This window comes from Balaenoptera physalus, assembly GCF_965194825.1.
Source record: "Balaenoptera physalus genome assembly, chromosome: X".
Classification (NCBI taxonomy): Eukaryota; Metazoa; Chordata; class Mammalia; order Artiodactyla; family Balaenopteridae; genus Balaenoptera; species Balaenoptera physalus.
In genome coordinates this window covers 67,881,423-67,905,393 of record NC_138903.1, presented here as the reverse complement: position 1 = coordinate 67,905,393, position 23,971 = coordinate 67,881,423, and positions in this window count along the sequence as shown.

Here is a 23,971-nt window from a genome sequence, read left to right as displayed (position 1 = left end):
TACCAAATGTAAAGTAGATAGCTAGTGGGAAGGAGCCACATAGAACAGGGAGATCAGCTTGGTGCTTTGTGTCCACCTAGAGGGGTGGGATAAGGAGCATGAGAGGGAGGTGCATGAGGGAGGAGATATGGGGATATATATATACTTAGAGCTGATTCACTTTGTTATACTGCAGAAACTAACACACCATTTTAAAGCAATTATACTCCAATACGATGTTAAAAAATAAAATATGAAAGAAAAACACTAAAATACCTAAATAGTCAAATTAATCTGAGAATGAAAAACACAATTTCAGACATCACAGTTGTTTATTTCAAACTATATTACAAAGCTATGCTAGTCAAAGAGTATGATACTAACATAAAGATAGACCCAAAGACTAATGGAACAAAATTGAGATCCCAGTAATAAACCCAAGTATTTATACTTAACTAATATTTGAAAAGGGAGCCAAGAATGATCAACAGAAAAGGCTGTCAGTTCAAAAAATGTTGTAGAAAAACTGAATATTCACATGCGAAAAAACTGAATATTCACTTGCAAAAAAAAGAAAGGAAAAAGAAATTGCACCCTTATCTTACACCATTCACAAAAATTATCTCAAAGTAGATTAGACTTAAATGTAAGATCTGAAGCAGTAAAAATTCTGAAAGAAAACATAGGGGGAAATCTCCTTGATATTTGTCTTGGCAATGTTATTTTGGATATGATATGGAAAGTGAAGCAAAAATTTAAAAATAAACAAGTTGGACTATATGATGTTAAACAGCTTCTGCACAGAAAAAGAAACAGTCAACCAACAAAATGAAAAGTCAGCCTACAGAGTAGGAGAAAATATTTGCACAGCATATACTGAATAAGAAGTTAATATTGAAAGTGTATAAAGAACACATACAACTAAATAGCAAATAAATAAATAAATAAAATATGTTGATTTAAAAATGGGCAAAGGAACTTAGCAGAATTTTTTCCAAAGAAGACAAATGGCCAAAAGGTATAAGAAGAGATGCTCAACATCACTAATCATGCCTGAAATGCAAATCAAAATCACAATGAAATGTCACCTCACTCCTGTTAGGATGGCAATTATTAAAAAAAGACAAGATATACCAACTGCTGGGAATGATATGGAGAAAAATAACTCTTGTGTTCTGTTCGTTGGAATACAGATTTGTACAGCAACTGTGGGAAACAGATGGAGGTTCTTCCCAAAATTAAAAATGGAGTAAAATTTTAAAATTTACCTAGTTCTGTGTACATATCTGAAGGAACTGAAGTCATTACCTCAAAGAGATATCTGTGCTCCCATGTTCATTGCAGCATTATTTACAATAGTGAAGAAAGGGTATAAACTTCCAGTTATAAGATGCATCAGTTCTAGGGATCTAATATACAGCATGGTAACTACAGTTAACAAAACTCTATTGTATACTTAAAAGTCACTAAGAGAGTAGAACTCAAATGTTCTCACTACACACAAAAAATTGTAATTATGTAAGATGATGGATGGGTCAACTATCTTAATTATAGCAATCACTTCATAATATATAGAATCATTAAATCATCACATTGTACACCATAAATGTACACAATGTTATATGTCAAATATATCTTAATAAAATTGGGGAATATAAAAAGGTGGGGTACTGGCATAAAGAAAGGAATACAGAACAATGAAACAGAATGCATACCCAGAAAAAAGCCTTCGTGTACATGGTAAAATAATTTTTGATGAGTGTGCCAAGACCACACAACGGGGAAAAGACAGTCTTTTGAACAAATGGTTTTGGAAAACTAGATATCCACATACAAAGGAATATAGTTGGACTTTTACCTTATACCATATAAAAAATTGACTCAAACTAGATCAAAGACATAAATATTTGAGCTAAAGCTGTAAAGCTCTTAGAAGGAAACATAGTGGAAAATCTTCATAAACTTGGATTTAGCAATGATTTATTGTATATGACACCAAAATAACAGTCAACAACACGAAAATCAATGAATTGATGTATATCAAAATAAGAAAAACTTCTGTCCAACAAAGGATACAATGAGCAGTGAAAGGGCAATCCACAGGATGGGAAAAATATTTGGAAAGAATATGTCCAATAAGGGGTTCATATCTAGAATATATGTTCTACTCCTACAACTCAACAGCAAGAAAAGAAAAAACACAAATAAAATATATGTTAAGTGTTTGATAGAATTCACCTGTGAAGCCATCAGGTCCTGGACTTTGTTGGGAGTTTTTAAATCAGTTTCAACTTCAGTACTTGTGATTGGTCTGTTCATATTTTCTATTTCTTCCTGGTTCAGTCTTGGCAGGTTGTACCTTTCTAAGAATTTGTCCATTAATTCCAGGTTGTCCATTTTATTGGCATACAGTTGCTTTTAGTAGTCTCTTACGATCCTTTGTATTTCTGTGGTGTCTGTTGTAACTTCTTTTTCATTTCTAATTTTATTAATTTGAGTCCTCTCCCTCTTTTCCTTGATGAGTCTGGCTAAAGGTTTATCAATTTTGTTTATCTTTTCAAAGAACCAGCTTTTAGTTTCATTGATCTTTGCTATTGTTTTCTTTGTCTCTATTTCATTTATTTCTGCTCTGATCTTTATGATTTCTTCCTTCTACTAACTTTAGGTTTTGTTTGTTCTTCTTTCTCTAATTGCTTTAGGTGTAAGGTTAGGTTGTTTATTTGAGATTTTTCTTGTATCTTGAGGTTAGAACTGCTTTTACTGCATCCCATAGGTTTTCGGTCATTGTGCTTTCATTTTCATTTGTCTCTAGGTATTTTTTGATTTCCTCTTTGATTTCTTCATTGATCAATTGGTTGTTTAGTAGCATATTGTTTAATCTGAACGTGTTTGTGTTTTTACAGTTTTTTTACTTGTAGTTTATTTCTAATCTCATAGTGTTGTGTTTGGAAAAGTTGCTCAATATGATTTCACTTTTCTTAAATTTACCAAAGCTCACTTTGTGGCCCAGCATGTGGTCAGTCCTGGAGAATGTTCCAAGTGCACTTGAGAAGAATGTGCATTCTGCTGCTTTTGGGTGGAATGCTCAGTAAATACCAATTAAGTCCCAATGCATTTGGTAAAGTTGCATGTTACAAAATTAATACACAGAAATCTGTTTCATTTCTATACACTAACAAAAAATATCAGAAAGAGAAATTCAAGAAACAATCCAATTTACCATTACATCAAACAGAATAAAATACTTAGGAATAAACCTACCTAACGAGACAAAAACCAGTACTCCAAAAACTTTAAGATGCTGCTGAAACAAATTGTAGATGACACAAAGAAATGGAAAGATACACCATGTTTTGGACTGGAAGAATCAATACTGTCAAAATGACTATACTACCCAAGGCAACCTACAGATTCAATGAAATCCCTATCAAATTACCAATGGCCTTTTTCACAGAACTAGAAAAAAATCTTAAAATTTGTGTGGAGACAGAAAAGACCCCAAATAGCCAGAGAAATCCTGAGAATGAAAAATGGAGCTGGAAGAATCAGGCTCCCTGACTTCAGACTATACTACAAAGCTATAAGTCATCAAAACAGTATGGTACTGGCACAAAAATAGAAATATAAATCAGTGGAACAGGATAGAAAGCCCAGAGATAAATTCATGCACCTATGGTCAATTAATCTATGACAGAAGTGGCAAGAATATACAAAGGAGAAAAGATAGTCTCTTCAATAAGTGGTGTTGGGAAAACTGGACAGCTACATGTAAAAGAATGAAATTAGAACACTCCCTAACACCATACACAAAAATAAAATCGAAATGGGTTAAAGTCCTAAATGTGAGACCTGACGCCATAAAACGCTTAGAGGAGAACATAGGCAGAACACTCTCTGACATAAATCTCAGCAATATCTGTTTTGATCCACCTCTCAGAGTAATGGAAATAAAAACAAAAAGAAACAAATTGGCCCTAATTAAACTCAAAAGCTTTTTCACAGCAAAGGAAACCATAAACACAACAAAAACACAACTTGCAGAATGGGATAAAATATTTGCAAGTGATGTGACCAAAATAAAGATTAGTTTCCAAAATTTACAAACAGCACATGCAGCTTTATATCATCAAAAAAAAAACCCAATCAAAAAATGGCAAAAGACTTAAACAGACGTTTCTCTGAAGAACATACAGATGGACAAGAGGCACATGAAAAGATGTTTAACATCTATAATTATTAGAGAAATGCAAATCAAAACTACAATGAGATATCACCTCACCCAGTCAAAATGGCTATCATCAAAATATCCACAAACAACAAATGCTGGAGAGCGTATGGAGAGAAGGGAACCCTCATACACTGTTGGTGGGAAGTAAATTGGTACAGCTACTATGGAGAACAGTATGGAGGTTCATTGAAAAACTAAAAATAGAGCTACTGAATGATTTTGCAATCCCACTCCTGGGCATATAACCAGAGAAAAACATGGTCCAAAAGTATACATGCACCCCAGTGTTCATTGCAGCACTGTTTACAATAGCCAAGATATGGAAGCAACATAAATGTCCATCGACAGAGGAATAGATTAAGAAAATATGGTACAGATATACAATGGAATATCACTCAGCCATTAAAAAGAATGAAATAATGCCATTTGCAGCAACATGGATGGACTTAGGGATTCTTATACTGAGTGACATAAGTCAGACAAAGAGAAATATCATATGACATCATTTATATGTGGAATCTAAAAAGAAATGTTACAAATGAAGTTATTTATAAAACAGAAACAGACTCACAGACTTAGAGAACAAACTTATGGTCACCGGTGGGAAGGGTGGGGGAGAGGGATAGTTAGGGAGCATGGAATTGACATGTACACACTGCTATATTTAAAATGGATAACCAAGGACTATGGTTAAGATGGCGGAGGAGTAAGATGTAGAGATCACCTTTCTCCCCACAAATACATCAAAAATACACCTACATGTGGAACAAATCCTACAGAACACCGACTGAACGCTGGCAGAAGACCTTAGACTTCCCAAAAGGCAAGAAAATCCCAATGTACATGGGTAGGGAAAAAGAAAAAACAGAAACAAAAGAATAGAGATGGGACCTGTACCTCTGGGAGGGAGCTGTGAAGGAAGAAAAGTTTCTACACTCTAGGAAACCCCTACACAGGTGGAGACAGGGTGGGCAGGGGAAAGCTTCAGAGCCACAGAGGAGAGCGCAGCAACAGGGGTGCGGAGGGCAAAACGGAAAGAATCCCGCACAGAGGATCAGTGCCGACCAGCACTCACCAGCCTGAGAGGCTTGCCTGCTCACCCACCAGGGCAGGTGGGGGCTGGGAGCGGAGGCTCAGACTTCAGAGGTCAGATCTCAGGGAGAGGAGTGGGGCTGGCTGCATGAAGAAAGCCTGAGGGGGCTAGTGAGCCACAGCTAGCCAGGAGGGTGTCTGGGGAAATGTCTGGACCTGCCAAAGAGGCAAGAGACCATTGTTTTGGGGTGTGCGAGAAGAGAGGATTCCTTCCCTGTTTGCCCACAGAAGGCAGAGCAACACCTAAGCAAGTTCCAGAGATGAGCACGAGCCACAGGTATCAGCTCGGACCTCAGAAATGGGCATGAAATGATAACACTGTTACCGCTGCCACCAAAACTCCTGTGTGTAAGTGCAGGTCACTACCCACACACCCCCCCGGGAGCCTGTGCAGCATGTCACTGCCAGTGTCCCATGATCCAGGGACAACTTCCCCAAGAGAACACACAGCGTACCTCAGGCTGTTGCAACATGATGGCAGCCTCTGCCATTGCAGGCTCGCCCTGCATTCCAGTTATGACTACCATACCCGTACCTCCCCCTGGCATGAGTGAGCAAGAACACCCTACAGAGCCATGGCTATAACCCCTCCTGCCTGGGTGGGAAAAAGATGCCTGAATGTGACCTACACACGGAGGTGGGGAAAAAACCAAGCTGAACCCCAGGAGCTGTGCAAACAAAGAATAAAAAGGGAAATTTCTCCATGCAGCCTCAGGAGCAGTGGATGAAATCCACACAGTCAACTTGATGTACCCTGCATCTGTGGAATAACTGAATAGACAACAAATCATTCCAAAATTGAGGCCATAGATTTGGGGGCAAACTGTAGACTTGGGGTCTGCTGTCTGCAACTGAATAGTTTCTGATTTTTAAGTTTATCTTAGTTTAGATTTTAGCACTTGTTATCATTGGTGAATAAGTTTGTTAATTTGGTTGCTCTATTATTTTTATATTACTATTTATTTATTTTAATGATTTATTTTTATTTTATTTATTTTATTTATTTTTTTCTCCCTTTACTTCTGAGCCATGAAGCTGACAGGACTTTGGTGCTTCAGCCTGGTATCAGGCATGAGCATCTGAGGGTGAGAGCTGAGTTCAGGACACTGGACCACCAGAGACCTCCTGGCCCCATATAATATCAATCAGTGAGAGCTCTCACAGAGATCTCCATCTCAAGGCTAACACCCAGCTCCAACCAACGGCCAGCAATCTCCAGCTGGATGCCCCATTACAAACAACTAGCAACACAAGAATACAAGCCCACCAATTACCGAGAGGCTGCTTCAAATCATACTAAGTTCACAGACACCCCAAAACACACCGCCAGATGCAGCCATACCAAACAGAAAGACAAGATCCAGTCCCAAACACCAGAACACAGGCACTACTCCCCTCCACCAGGAAGTTGATACAAACCACTGAACCATCCGACCCACTGGGAACAGACATCAAAAACAAAGGGAACTACAAACCTGCAGCCTGGGAAAAGGAGACCACATACAAAGTAAGTTAAACAAAATGAGAAGACAAAGAAACACACAGCAGATGGAGGAGCAAGGTAAAACCCACCACACCAAACAAATGAAGAGGAAATAGGCAGTCTACCTGAAAAAGAATTCAGAGTAATGATAGTAAAGCTGGTCCAAAATCTTGGAAGTAGAATGGAGAAAATACAAGAAACGTTTAAGAAGGACCCAGATGAACTAAAGAGCAACAAACAATGATGAACAAAACAATAAATGAAATTAAAAAGTCTCTAGAAGGAATCAGTAGCAGAAAAACTGAGGCAGAAGCACAGATAAGTGACCCGGAACATAAAATAGTGGAAAAAACTACCACATAGCAGAATAAAGAAAAAAGAATGAAAAGAACTGAGGACAGTCTCAGAGACTTCTGGGACAACATTAAACGCACCAACATTCGAATTATCGGGTTCCCAGAAGAAGAAGAGAAAAAGAAAGGGTCTGAGAAAATATTTGAACATATTATAGTTGAAAACTTCTCTAACATGGGAAAGGAAATAGTCAATCAAGTCCAGGAAGTGTAGAGAGTACCATACAGGATATATCCAAGGAGAAACACAGCAAGACGCATATCAATCAAACTTTCAAAAATTAAATACAATGAAAAAATTTTAAAGCAGCAAGGGAAAAACAACAAATAACATACAAGGGAATCCCCATAAGTTTAACAGCTGTTCTTTCAGCAGAAACTCTGCAAGCCAGAAGGAAGTGACAGGATATATTTAAAGTGATGAAAGGGAAAAACCTACAACCAAGATTACTCTACACAGCAAGGATCTCATTCAGATTCAATGCAGAAATTAAAACCTTTACAGAAAAGCAAAAGCTAAGAGAATTCAGCACCACCAAACCAGCTTTACAACAAATGCTAAAGGAACTTCTCTAGGCAGGAAACAAAAGAGAAGTAAAAGACCTAGAATAACCCCATTCAATTAAGAAAATGGTAATAGTAACATACACATTGATAACTACCTTAAATGTAAATGGGGGGCTTCCCTGGTGGCGCAGTGGTTGAGAATCTGCCTGCCAATGCAGGGGACACGGGTTCGAGCCCTGGTCTGGGAAGATCCCACATGCCACAGAGCAACTAGGCCCGTGAGCCACAACTACTGAGCCTGCGCGTCTGGAGCCTGTGCTCCGCAACAAGAGAGGCCGCGATAGTGAGAGGCCCGCGCACCGCGATGAAGAGTGGCCCCCACTTGCCGCAACTAGAGAAAGCCCTCACACAGAAACGAAGACCCAACACAGCCATAAATAAATAAATAAATAAATTTAAAAAAAAAAAAAAATGTAAATGGGTTAAATGCTCGAAACAAAAGACACAGACTGGGCGAATGGATACAAAAACATACCTGTATATATGCTGTCTACAAGAGATCCACTTCAGACCTAGGGACACATACAGACTGAAAGTGAGGGGATGGAAAAAGATATTCCATGCAAATGGAAGTCAAAAGAAAGCTGAAGTAGCAATTCTCAAATCAGACAAAATAGACTTTAAAATAAAGGTTATTAGAAGAGACAAAGAAGGACATTACATAATGATCAAGGGCTAAATCGAAGAAGAAGATATAACAATTGTAAATATTTGTGCACCCAGCATAGGAGCACATCAATACTTAAGGCAAATGCTAACAGCCATAAAAGGGGAAATGGATAGTAACACAAGCATAGTAGGGGACTTTAACACCCCACGTTCACCAACGGACAGATCATCCAAAATGAAAGTAAATAAGGAAACACAAGCTTTAAATGATACATTAAAGTAGATGGACTTAATTGATATTTATAGGACATTCCATCCAAAAACAACACTATACACTTTACTCTCAAGTCCTCACAGAACATTCTCCAGGATACAACATATATTGCGTCACAAATCAAGCTTTGGTAAACTTAAGAAATTTCAAATTATATCAAGTATCTTTTCCGACCACAAAGCTATGAGACTAGATATCAATTACAGGAAAAAGTATGTAAAAATCAGAAACACATGGAAGCTAAACAGTACACTACTTAGTAAACAAGAGATCACTGTAGAATTCAAAGAGGAAATCAAAGAAATACCTAGAAACAAATGACAATGAAAACAAGACGACCCAAAACCTACGGGAGGTAGCAAAAAAGTTCTAAGAGGGAAGTATATAGCAATACAATCCTACCTCAAGAAACAAAAAACATCTCAAATAAACACCTTAACCTTACACCTAAAGCAATTAGAGAAAGAAGAACAAAAATACCCCAAAGTTAGCAGAAGGAAAGAAACCATAAAGATCAGATCAGAAATAAATGAAAAAGGAATGAAGGAAGCAATAGCAAAGATCTATGAAACTAAAAGCTGGTTCTTTGAGAAGAAAAACAAAATTGATTAACCATTAGCCAGACTTACCAAGAAAAAAGGGAGAAGACTCAAATCAACAGAATTAGAAATGAAAAAGGAGAAGTAACAACTGACAATGCAGAAATACAAAGGATCATGAGAGGTTACTACAAGCAACTATATGCCAATAAAATGGACAACCTGGAAGAAATGGACAAATTTTTAAGGAGCACAACCTTCTGAGAGTGAACCAGGAAAAAATAGAAAATATAAACAGACCAATCACAAGCACTGAAACTGAAACTGTGAATAAAAATCTTCCAACAAACCAAGCCCAGGACCAGATGGCTTCACAGGCAAATTCTTTCAAACATTTAGAGAAGAGCTAATACCTATTCTTCTCAAACTCTTCCAAAATATGGCAGAGGGAGGAACACTCCCAAACTCATTCTACGAGGCCACCATCACCCTGATACCAAAGCCAGACAAAGATGTCACAAAGAAAGAAAACTACAGGCCAATATCACTGATGAACATACATGCAAAAATCCTCAACCAAATACTAACAAACAGAATCCAACAGCACGTTAAAAGGATCACACACCATGATCAAGTGGGGTTTATCCAAGGAATGCAAGGATTCTTCAATATACGCAAATCAATCAGTGTGATACAACATATTAACAAATTGAAGGAGAAAACTCATATGATCATCACAATAGATGCAGAAAAAACTTTTGAAAAAATTCAACACCGATTTATGATAAGAACCCTCCAGGAAGTAGGCATAGAGGGTCCGTACCTCAACATAATAAAGACCATATATGACAAACCCACAGGCAACATCATTCTCAATGGAGAAAGACTGAAACTATTTTCACTAAGATCAGGAACAAGACAAGGTTGCCCACTCTCACCACTATTATTCAACATAGTTTTGGAAGTTTTAGCCACAGCAATCAGAGAAGAAAGAAATAAAAAGAAACCAGATCGGAAAAGAAGAAGTAAAGCTGTCACTGTTTGCAGATGACATGATACTATACATAGAGAATCCTAAAGTATCTACCAGTAAACTACTATAGCTAATCAATGAATTGAGTATAGTAGCAGGATACAAAATTAATGAAGAGAAATCTCTTGGATGCCTATACTCTAATGATGAAAAATCTGAAAGTGAAATTAAGGAAACATTCCCATTTACCATTGCAACAAAATGAATAAAATACCTAGGAATAAACCTACCTAAGGAGACAAAAGACCTGTATGCAGAAAACTATAAGATACTGATGAAAGAAACTAAAGATGATACAAACAGATGGAGAGATATACCGTGTTCTTGGATTGGAAGAATCAACATTGTGAAAATGACTATATTACCCAAAGCAATCTACAGATTTAATGCAATCCCTAACAAACAACCAGTGGCATTTTTCACAGAACTAGAACAAAATACTTCACAATTTGTATGGACACACAAAAGACCCCGAATAGCCAAAGCAATCTTGAGAAAGAAAAACGGAGCTGGAGGAATCAGGCTCCCTTACTTCAGACTATACTACAAAGCTACAGTAATCAAGACAGTATGGTTCTGGAACAAAAAATGAAATATAGATCATTGGAACAGGATAGAAAGCTCAGAGGTAAACCCATGCCATATGGTCACCTTATCTTTGATAAAGGAGGCAAGAATATGCAATGGAGAAAACACAGCCTCTTCAATAAGTGGTGCTGGGAAAACTGGGCAGCTACATGTAGAAGAATGAAATTAGAATACTCCCTCACACCATACACAGAAATAAACTCAAAGTGGATTAAAAACCTAAATGTAAGGCCAGACACTATAAAACTCTTAGAGGAAAACAGGCAGAACACTCTATGACAAATCACAGCAAGATATTTTTTGACCCACCTCCTAGAGAAATGGAAATAACAAAAATAAATAAATGGGACATAAGGAAACTTAAGAGCGTTTGCACAGCATAGGATACCATAAACAAGAGGAAAAGACAACCCTCACAATGGGAGCAAATATTTGCAAATGAAACAACTGACAAAGAATTAATCTCCAAAACGTACAAACAGCTCATGCAGCTCAAAATCAAATAAACCAACAACCCAATCCATAAATGGGCAGAAGACCGAAATATACATTTCTCCAAAGAAGATATACAGATTGCCAACAAACACATGAAAGGATGCTCAACATCACTAATTATTAGAGGAACGCAAATCAAAACTACAATGAGGTATCACCTCACACCGGTCAGAATGTTCATCATTAAAAAATCTACAAACAATAAATGTTGGAGAGGGTGTGGATAAAAATGACCCCTCTTGCACGTTGATGGGAATCTAAATTGATTCAGACACTTTGGAGAACAGTATGGAGGTTCCTTAAAAAACTAAAAATAGAGCTACCATACGACCCAGCAATCCTACTACTGGGCATATACCCTGAGAAAACCATAATTCAAAAAGAGATATGTACCACAATGTTCATTGCAGCTCTATTTAGCCAGGACACAGAAGCAACCTAAGTGTCCATTGACAGATGAATGGATAAAGAAGATGTGGCACATATATAGAATAGAATATTAGCCATAAAAAGAAATGAAACTGAGTTATTTCTAGTGAGGTGCATGGACGTAGAGTCTGTCATACAGAGTGAAGTAAGTCAGAAAGAGAAAAACAAATACCGTATGCTAACACATATATATGGAATCTAAAAAAAAGAAAAAAAAAAGAATGAGTCTGAAGAACCTAGGGGCAGGACATGAATAAAGACGCCGACATAGAGAATGGACTTGAGGACACGGGGATGGGGATGGGTAAGCTGGGATGAAGTGAGAGAGTGGCATGGACTTATTAATACTACCAAATGTAAAATAGATATCTAGTGGGAGGCAGCTGCATAGCACAGGGAGATCAGCTCAATGCTTTGTGATCACCTAGAGAGGTGGGATAGGGAGAGTGGGAGGGAGATGCAAGAGGGAGGAGATATGGGGTTATATGTATATGTATAGCTGATTCAGTTTGTTATAAAGCAGAAACTAACACACCATTGTAAATTAATTATATTCCAATAAGGATGTTAAAAAAAATATTCAGTAAACCATGTTGTAAATGGATGTGCTGTCATCCAGGCTTTGTTGTTTCATTTATAAAGCTCAGGGAAAGTAGATTTAGCATAATTCCTAAGGGCCATAGGATTTTCAGAATGGTAAATAAGCATTGCCTTCAACTTCAAGTCACCAGATGCATTAGCCCCCAACGTGAATCAGCCTGTCCTTTGTGGCTCTGAAGCTAGGCATTGGCTTTCTCCTCTCTGGCTATGAAAGTCCTAGATTGCATCTTCTTCCAGTATAAGACTGTTTTGAAAGGCTATGTTTAGCATACCCACCTTTATTACTTATCTTAGCTAGATCTGCTGGATAGTTGGCTGCAGCTTCTATATCAGCACTTGTTGCTTCACCTTGCACTTTTATGTAATAGAGAGAGTTTCCTTCCTTAAACCTTACAAATCGACTTCTGCTTGTTTCAAACTTTTCTCCTGCAGCTTCCTTACCTCTGTCTCCCTTTATAGAAATTAAGACAGAAAATCCTGCTTTGTATTAGGCGTTGGCTTAAGGCAATGTTGTGGTTGGTTTGTTATTTTATCCAGACAGCTAAAACTTTCTCCATATCAGCAATAAGCCTATTTTGCTTTCTTATTATTTGTGTGTTCCCTAATGTAGCTTTTCTTTTAATTTTCTTTTAATTTTAATTTTCTTCAAGAACTTTCCTGTGCATTCACAACTTGGCTAATGGTTTTGCACAAAAGACCTAGATTTCAGCCTATCTTGGCCTTTGTCATGTCTTCCTCATTAAGTTTAATCATTTCTAAGTTTTGATTTAAAGTGAGAGACATGTGATCTTCCTTTCACTTGAGCCCTTAGAAGCCATTGTAGGGTTATTAAGTGGCCTAATTTTAGTATTGTTGTGTCTCAAGGAATAGAGAGGCCTGAGGAGAGGGAGAGAGATGGGGGAACACCCAGCTGATGGAGCAGTCAGAACACACACACAACATTTACTAAGTTCACTTTCTATGGATGTATTTCATGGTGTCCCCAAAATAATACAATATAATGTCAAGGATCACTGATCACAGATCACTATAAGAAATATAATAAGAATGAAAAAATTTGAAATACTGTGAGAATTACCAAAATGTGATACAGAGACCCAAAGTGAGCAAATGCTGTTGGAAAAAATGGAACTGATAGGCTTGCTATGGCCGAGTTTCCACAAACCTTTAATTTTTAAAATTGTAATTTCTGCAAATCTCAATTAATTGAAGCACAATAAAACACAGTATGCCTGTAATCTCAAGAGAATTTTTCTTTATATTTTGAACTAAATAAAAGTGAAAATAAAACATGAAGATATGTGAGATTCAGCAAAAGGAGAACTTAGAAATTTATACCCTTGAATGCATATATTAGAAAAAATACATGAAATAGAAATATGGTGATACTCTTTGTGTTTGTGCCCCTGCATGTTGGGGAAGCAGGTTGAAAGGGATATCTTTGTGTCAGTTTACTTGGTGCTTGCTTTATATCAGTGAATTGCAAATTGTCCCACAAAGCCCTAGGGTTTAACTGTAGTGTTTCAGTAGCTACTGACAAAGAACCAGAGATAGCTCTAGTTTCATCTTTTTTATTATTGGAGTGTAAATAAGGATTTCATTTCACTCAAAAATTTAATGACTTTAAATATTTTGAAAACCACTATTTTAGATTGGGATGACAAACTTTTTCTGTAGAGGGCAAAATAGTAGATATTTTAGGCTCTGCAGGTCACTATTGATCACAACTACTGTCACAACTTCTCCAATATGCTGTTGTACCATGATAGCAGCCGTAGACAATACTTAAACAAATGGGTGTGGTGTTTCCTAATAAAACTTTATTTATGAATACTGAAATTTGGATTTCATATAATTTTAATATGTAACAAAATATTCTTCTTCTTTTGACATCTTCAACTCTTGTATATGTGAACATGTAAAATGTAAAAACCAAGCTTAGCTCAAAAGCCATACAATAAAGAGATGGTGGGTTGGATTTGGTACAGAAATGAAGGAGGGGATGTTTCCTACATTAAACAAAATGAGCCATCGTTTAGACAAACAAGACTAACAACTTCATGAGGGTTTCTACACTTGTTGTCCTAAGTTACCTCTCACATGATCAATCCTGTTCATGTCAAAGTTCCCCCACATTCCAAATTGTCCCCGGTGAAACTGGTTAAAGTAGAGAGGTAAACTTACACATTAGCACATTACCATTATTGTTAGAAAACATTATGGATTCAGGTGTTTAGCCTGCAAGAGGCAAAGTTGTAGATTAACAGGACCCCATGAGAACTGGATGGTCTATAAAGATGGTGCTTGGGTAATTGCATGTCTCCAAAGCTTTGCTAAATGACCAGACAAATCTTCCTGATTCTGAACTGATGAAACTCAGCAAAGTGGTTCTTAGGGACACAAAGACAAGACTGAAGAAGAAGCCCATATAAGGCTTTTTAAATTGTGACTATAGTGCACAGAACCTAAGATGATACCCAATGATCTCCTCCTGAGTGTTAGTGGAACTTGCTCCTGTTACTAGTCAGCAGAATGTGGTAAAACTAAAGGGATTTTGAAGATGTCCTTAAAGTCCCCAATCAGTTGGTTTTGCATTAATCAAAAAGAGTCCTCTGGCTAGGTTTGACTTAATCAGATAAAAGACCTTAAAAGACCATCTGGGCCCTCCCTCAAGGGAGAGCCTCTCCTTTCAGACTAGATGAATTAAGAAACTGTGTTGGAAAAAAAACCACATAACAAGGTGGTCTCTGCAAGTTGATTCTAAGAACTGTGAGTCAACACCCAGAAAGAAAACAAGGACTTCAGTTCTCCAACTGCGAGGAGATGAATTCTGCCAACAACCTGAGGAATGTTGGAAGCAGTCTTTCCCCAGCTGAGCCTCTGATGAGACCACAGATACAGCTGACACCTGAATTGCAGCCTGATGAAACTTTGAAGCACAGAACCCAGCTAAGGTGTTTCCACACTTCTGGCCTATAGAAACTGAGAGATAACAAAGGAGCATTGTTTTAAACTTCTAAGTTTATCATAGTTTGTTACATAGCATAAAAAACTAACACAGAGACTTGAGTCAAAATTAGTCCAAAGATTACCAGTTTGAGGAGACATTCTGAACTCTTTAGTTCCTGTGGCCATCTCGAGGATGGACTTACAGGGCCTATGTTTATACTTTCTATATAGACTTTTCCACTTAGAGACAACTCTCAAGGCATGAGACAACTACACAGATCATGGAAGCAGATGTCAGAAAGCTAGAAAATAATTTCACCAAGAAACAATACAAATATGATCAGAAAACCAAAAACATTCCAAGGGACCTTATTCTTAAGAAAATAATATAAACCAAATGCTGAAAGGACTCAAGGAAATATCAGAACCTGATTCAGTGTGAACTTACCTCTCAGCTAAGGGCTGGTTGTGTCTTGAATATGTAGAGACACAATGGGTTTCAGATGTGTGCACTATTACTGATTTGAGGGTCCTAGTCTAAGTCAGTGAGGGCTTTAACTGAAACTCAGTACATCTTCCATTTCTGTCAATGTCCTCCAGTCAAAGATCCTAGGAACACACCTGTAGTTGAAAAGCTGGGTTTATTACTAGATAAAGCAAAGGAAAACACACATCATGGAGAACTGCATGGCATCTCAGTAAGAGGCTGTTAGAAAGGACTTATAGGATTTGGGATTGTGTTAGAAGATTTTGGTGAAGTTTTAAGACAACAGTGTTTATTTTGGATTGGATGCTGTCAGGAAGGGGGGCCTCAATTATTTCTATGATTGAGTATCTTAAATATCATCTGGAATGAGAGAAGACAAGGATGAGGCTAAAGCTAAAATAGGTAAAGAAGCAGCAGTTACATTCACTGGGAGAAGGGAATATTTGGTATTTTGTGGTTTGGACAATGTTCATGTTTTGTCTGCATACAGACATCATTATGGAGTGACCTTGTTTATTACTTGATCCATTATGGTCACAGAGTGGCCTTATCTGTGTTGGGGTTCTCTGACATTGTTTATATTCAACAGGAAGATATGGCCTAGCTGGGGTTATCAGATCACCAACTAACAACATTAAAACCTAGCAGATAGTATCAGGCCAACTCCAGGATGTCAGGGGATGCTTTTCTCTTTCTCAAAATCATGCCTACTCTAACCTCTTTGTCAGTTCAGGGTACCATGACTTGATGTTCAAGTATTTGCTGATTCCAGAGTAGACCTGATTAAAATTGATGTTTTTTTACTGTGATAGATGAGAATATATGAATAAAATTTCTGTCCATTAGTCTGGTTGTAAGTAAAGGCAACAACAGCTTGAGGCTGAGGATGGGAGAACAAGAACTTGATTATCAATTATTCACACATAAATCTCCAGCCCACAAAGCAATGTGAGCTTGTGGGAAGGAAAATGTAAGGAGTAAAGACAGTCCCCAAACAAACATTCAGTGAAACCTTTATTGATTACCACCTATGACAGTCATATAAGTGTGTTCCTTCAATATCAGGTCAGCAAATTTTTCTTAAAGATCCAGATAGTAAATATTTTGGACTTTGTAGGTCACATGGTCTCTGTCACAGCTCCTCAACTCTGCCTTTGCAGCACAAAAGCAGCCATAGTCAGTACCTAAAACTAGGCATATAGCTGTGTTCCAATTAAACTTTATGTGTGGACACTGAAATTTCCATTTCACATCATTTTTATGCACCATGAAATTTTCTTCTTTTGATTTTTTCCCAACCATTTAAAAATGTAAAGAACATTCTTATCTTGTAAGCCATACAAAAACAGGTCATGGGCCATATTTGGTTTACAGGCCATAGTTTGCTAACTCCTTTTTTAAAGTATAAGTTGCTAAATAGCAAAACCATTCATTAAACTCTATGCAATGCCTAACTGACCCAAATAAGGAGGATGGGGGTCTCAGTTCTCAGAATGCATCTTTATGCTTCTGTTTGGAAATGTTCTTCCTGACTCACTTTTCCTTCTCCAAACTCTTTTAGACTCTGATGTTTTGACCTGCTATTTCTACCTTGTCTCTGTAGCACTAGTTCAGTGTTCCCAGATAGAAGCCTTATCTCTATAGCCGTTGTAAGTTACCAAAGTGGGGACTTTGATTTCAATGATAGCATCACTACTAACACCAGTATTACAGTGCCTATTCCTCTGTTAGAATAAAATTTGTCTATTCTTTGGAGTAATTTTCTCTCAGATCTAGCCAAAGTATAAGATTCCCAAAGTTGCCTTCAAACTGATCAGCTTTCTCTCAAAACCTGATCTTTTACCAAGCTTCTCTATTTTTGCTACTGGTTTCACATTATTTGAGGCTGAAAATATTGTCATCAGCTTTGTATATTTACCGTTCTCCAAATCTTAACCTCTGCAACTTCTACCTGACCAGATGCCAAGTTTTCTACATTCTTATATCTGTTCTGTGCCACTATCTCACCTAATGACCCTTTTCATCTCTCAGCTCATCTACTTCAATAGTCTCCCAATTGTTCACACTGCGTTCTGCCATATGTCTTACCCAGAGCTATCAGCTTCATTTGCTTCAAGTTCATCTCTAATCATGTCCTTTTCCTTGCTCAGAAACCTTTAATGATTTATCACTGTTCACCAGTTCCTTGTTAACTCCTTTACTTGGATCTCAAAGCCCTCTGAATATGACTTCACTCTACTCTTCTATTCTCCTCTCTCCTTACACTCTTAAAGGTACACTCTGTCTCAAACAAACTGGATTATCACTATTCCCTAAACACATGTTAGACTTTCTTATCTCCAAGCCTTCATATGAATCAATCCATCTTCCTGGAGCCCTTTGTCCTCTCTTCTTCCAGTTAATATTCTACCCATCTGTGAAGGCTTTGCCCAAACTCCACCTCTTTCATGACCTCCATCTCTCTCATGACACCCTCTCTATTCTCTTTTACTTACCTTATTGGATAGGACCTTTCCATTCTCGGAACTTTGCCTACATTTAGGCATTTATATTATGTTTGACATTTTAGTTTTGGGTGTACTTGACTTAGCTACTGTACCTCCCACTATATTTCAATTTCCTGTCATATATATATGATAGGTGCTCAACATTTTTATTGAAATGAATTGAATCTGGTGACCATCAAGTCAGGATCCATATATGTGTGGCACTGGGAAAGTTCTGTATTCATTTCATTATTAGATAAGAAGATGTAAACACAAAACGTCTGGAATCTTTGTCTCTATTAAGGGTACATTTACTTATAGAAGTAAATACTCACTATTTTATTGTATTATTCCAAACTTAGAAAACACTTTTGGTGTCAATTGGAGTCTAAAGGTAAATGTTCTGAGTTACTGTTTTCTACATATCCTGTGATACTTTCCTATTTTGTAGTCAAATTATACAAAGCCTATTTTTATATTTATAAAGTGACTGCCATGCTTATATTCACCAAAGTCTTCTCCTATCTGTCTAGGGGAAAGGACATGAGATAAGTGAACTGGGCTCTAGTTCTGGCTCTGTGGTAAAATGCAGATAATAATCCTTGCCTCAGAGAATTGTTGTAAGAATCAAGGGAAGGAACACATGTGAAAAAAATGGTTTTGAAAGTCAACAAAGCAAGACATTGAAATCAGCTATTGCTAAACACTGATCTTCAATGAAAATATTAGATCATTAAAATCCATTAAAGGGCATACTTAGATTAAGTCATATAAAATTGTTATTTTCTTCCTTGGTTGAAGAAGAATGTATAGATCCCAGAACAGTTGATCTGATCAAGTCATCTTAGCAACCAAAAAATAAACAAGAATAAACAATTCAATTACAAAGTGATTAACCTGCCAAAAATCAGTCTAGCTTGTAAAGCTAAATCCAGTTTTTTCCAAGTATATTCTCTAGTTCTTTGCATTTCAGTCTAATGATATTTTAGAGTACACTGAAACAAGAAGCCAGTAATGTTTATGCTGAGGTCATCTTTGGTCCTTTTCCTTGATCAGATCTCTTACAGCTGTGGGGTAACTTGTACCAGATTCTCATGGGGAAAAAATGCTTACTGATTCAAGAAGTTACTGTTGAATCTGGCAGCTTCAGATTGTTTTCCCGCAATTCAATCATTATCTCATCACCCTTATGTGAATTAGGTTTGGTGCACCAAATGTAGAGATTTCACATTTATTTAGAACCTTTGAAAGTCACAGAGAAGGCAAGGATGCTGCCAGTTCATACTGGTTATATGTGGAAGTTATTTCAAGGTACTTAAGTGTTATTCAGGATAGGAGTTTGCTAACACTAAAATATTCAATATATCCCACAGCAGCCACTTCAAATATATGGTCTACACATGTTCCAGAATGGAAGATTCATCCAGTCACATTCTTAATAAAGGATCATCACTGCCTGCTGTCCTCCAAAGTCTTCAACAGAATTTTATTCTCATTCTCAGAGAAATCGGTGAATTTTTTTTAACATCTTTATTGGAGTACAATTGCTTTACAATGGTGTGTTAGTTTCTGATGTGTAACAATGTGAATCAACTATACATATACATATATCCCCATACCTCCTCCCTCTTGCATCTCCCTCCCACCTTCCCTATCCCACCCTTCTAGGTGGACACAAAGCACCGAACTGATCTCCCTGTGCTATGCGGCTCTTTCCCACTAGCTATCTATTTTACGAAGTTGGTGAATTTAAAGAAAATTTTAATATATAGGGAAAATACAAGATCATCAAAGATCATCTTGTTAATACCCAGTGTTGGTGAAGATGTAGGGAATCAGCTATACTCAAACAGTGTTTTGGAAGGCAGTTTGGCAACATCGAGTAACATTTTAAATGCATAAACCCATTGACTCAACAATTCCACTTTTAGAAAATGCTCACTCAAGTGTTCATGAGTATAGGAACGAGAAGATATCCAATAAGATAGTCCTTCATTGTTGCAGAACAATTCTGTGACAACTGCTGCCACTTTAAATTATGGCAGAATGTAAACTAAGGGGACTGTAATTTAACAAAACTAGTGGCATAGCACCAGCAACTGTTGAAGCTCTTTACATCTATTAATACATATGAGCCTAGAAACTACCAGATCATGTGGGAAGATCAATTAGAAATAGCTGCCCTTTTCTTTTATGTTGTCCTGTTTTACTGATAAAGAAACAGATACCCAGAGAGTTATAATTTGTCCATGTGAATTCATGAAAGACTTGGTTAACTTCTCTCCCCGCTTTCCACAATGCACTCTGACTGTGCTGAGAACACTAACATACATATTTTATCACCTGTAAGATTTATTATAGACTAAGGATTCTCAAATCCATATCTCCAGCCAAGAGCTCTTTTCTAAACTTCAAATTCATATTTCACAAGTGCCTGCTGAACAAGTCTACTCGAATGTCTCACACATACTCAAATTCAATATGTTCAAAGTTGAATTTACCATCTTCTCCCCAAACCCTCTTTTCTCCCTGTGATCAATGGCACTACCATGGTGACTCAAACCAGAAACCTGAACCTTGATTCTTCTCTCTCTCTTTTGTCCACAGTACCCAATTAATAATCATTTTTTAAAATAATTATATCTCCAAAAGTCTTTTAAATTCATCTACTTTTCTCCATCCCAGCTAACACTACTCTACTTCAGGTCACCGTCATTCAGCCTGGATTACAGCAATCTTAACTGTCTCCAGAGAGAGTCCAACACAGAAGTCTTATTCTTTCACTCCCTCCCCTGCTTCTGACCATTCAATGTTTTCCAGTTGCTTTTAGGATAAATCCATATTTCCTTCCTTGTAAGGTTCTACATGACTTAGATCCATCTTACCTGTTCAGTTTCATCTCTTATGAATTCTCGTCTCATATACTCATCTCCAGCTATAATAGAGACTCTATTTCCAGCTCTTAAGTTGTATTGCGTGTATCTCTATGCCCCTCTGTCAGCTTGAATCTTCCCTAGCACAGCACTTATGCTACTATTTTGCCAATATCTGTTCACTGCTCTGTGTTTCCCACTAGAATATGCAGCTGCATAAGAGCAAGAACCATATCAGTCTTGATAACCCCAGCACCTAGTCTGATACATAATGGACGCTTGATAAATAGTTGTTGAATGAATGAATAAATTAACTTCAATTAATGGAGTCAGAACCTAATGTAAAGCTGATAGATTTCCAGTTCAAGGCCCAAATAATGCATTTGCTCATCATCTCCTCAGAAAAAAAAATATCTCAGAAAAAAAGGATATCCTCTACCCACCTTTGTTTTTGATCTAGCAGGCATGAATTGTGGGTATAACTGTTTAAGGGTGGAAAAACTTATTTAAAAAATGCATATAGGCTCAAAAGAAACTGTTAATTTTGAGTGATCAACTGGCAAATTTACTGCAGATAAATTCAAACTGCCTCTTCCTTCCCCTTGATTCAGGCCAAAGGAATTTTGTGCATTTCTTTCTGAACTGGCTGTGCCTGAGGAGAATATTTCTCTATCAGAATAAGGCAGTCTGTCTCTCCCCAAGGTGCCCTATGTTTCTACCATTTCCTCATAATCCCAGTTCCTTCAGGGAAGCTTCTCTAATCTTTGGTCAACATTAAGCTATAGATCTCTAAAGACAAGTCACTTTTAGTTCAGAGGTGGGCCTTGCAAAAGTCGAGGAACATCTTTAGGCAGTCATCCAGGTAGGATGAGAGAATGCATTTTCATCTGTCTTGAAAGGTATAGAACCAATTGCTCCTAAAATCAGTTGAGCATAGATTTTTATTTCTGTTTTCCCTTCAAACCTTTAACTTTACCAGGGGCTTTATAGATGTAGCTTTTGCCAAATAAATAAATAAATTAATTAAAAAGTATTACTGAAAATCATGAATACAGAGCACCAAGTCCTTTTTATTGAGTATATAACTTTGGACAAATCACTTAACCTCTTTGAATCTCAGTTTCTTCATATGTAAAATGGAGAAAAAGTATCTACTTTAAAAGATTGTGAAAATAAATGAAACATGGATGCACCTGGTACATAGTAGATGCTGAATAGATCGTCATTACGACTATCATCATCACCCAGGCATATATATCAGAAATCTTAGAATTGTTTTTAATGCTTCTGCCTTCCTTATTCTACATACCATAGCAACCTCCAAGTCCTGCTGACTTTATCTTCAAAATGTCTCTCTGATACATCTCTTCCTCTATTGCCACCGTTACAATCTATTTTCAGCTCCTCATCCTTTCTTTATGTTGCAACAGCCTCCAAAATGTTTTGATTCCCCTCTAATGCTACCAAAGCCATTTTCGTAAAATACATGTCTAATAAAGCTACCCGCCCCCGCTTAAAATCCCTTTAGTGGCTTCTCATTTGCGGCTAACTCAGAGTCAAATTCCTTAAGTAGATATTCAATTTCTCCATATTCTGGCCCTGTCTTAAGTTTCAAATTTCATCTTTTAGCCTACATTTCCTTCAGCCACAGAGTAACTCAGTTGTCAAGCATGCCTCTGTACCTTTATTCAAAGGACATACTAAGAGCTCAATGTTTAATTCAAACAAGCAGGCAGTCTGAACCACAAAACTGTATTTTACAAGTCAATAAATACAAACTTCCTGAAACTCAATAGACTGCGGTATAGAAAAAATAATATTTTTAATCTTTTTGTTAGGCTTTTCCCCACAATTTTGAGTGCTCCTCTCCCTATTTTCCATTTTCTCCACTCAGAGCTTATGTAAATTTCATATCTACAAAGCCAGAACAAAGGCTACCCCTTCTGTGAAGCTTTCCTAAATCTCTCAGAAAAATTAATTAACCCAAAATACCTAATTAATACTTTCATTGTGGGCTTCTTCAAGTATGCTTCATATTATAGTTCAATGTATGTTACCCCTTAGAGTGTGAACTCCTTAAGGCAGGGACCACATGAAGCCCAAACAGAATTCTAGAGTTTACCTGTTTATATAGCTAATAGGAATAACCCCACCCCCCAAACACATACCCAGGGTATATATGAATGAATGAATTTGCATAAGAACACTTGTTGTTTGCTTGAGAGAGAATTGGAGAAGTATTTGTGCAGGATAGTTGCAGGAAAAGAAGTCAGAGGGCTTTAGTGTTACATCAGGATTGGAAAAGGTTCCTGAACAAATCCTGTATGGAGTTTGGCTAAGGATTTTCTACTTTCCAGACCAGATGATATACTCTCACTTGACCTCTGCTAAGCCTTTGTAATGACGCCTGTATTCATAGTCATATGGCAGTCCCAAGTAGGGAGCTTATGGGTTTGAAGGCTGGATTGAATGGGACAATCAGTTTTTCTATTTTCTCTGGATCATCCCATCACAGAAAATCCCAACCAGCTCCAAGCAAGCCATCAAGATTCAGCTTGAGAAAACAATAAGGTTCCTGAGTCATTGTGTCTTTTCATTTTGGTCTAGCAACATTCCAGTTTATTCCAGGTATAAGCTGGGCTACTAGTCTCAGAGACTGGACTGAGAACAATAGAGGTTGACGATCTAGCACTGCTGTGTCACTATGAGTCAATAGCTAGGAAATGAAGAAGCAGTTCACTGGAAAACAGAGAAGGTTTTTCTGTGTATTGAACTCTAAGAAGATCATCTCCCAGAGCTAAGTCTTTGGGTGCTTTCCAAAGTGTAAATAAAGCTCAGGCCAGTGTAGGGGAGTTCCTCAGCAAGGTCTCCAGACATAAATGGCTACCTAATGAAGGTCAGGTGCTG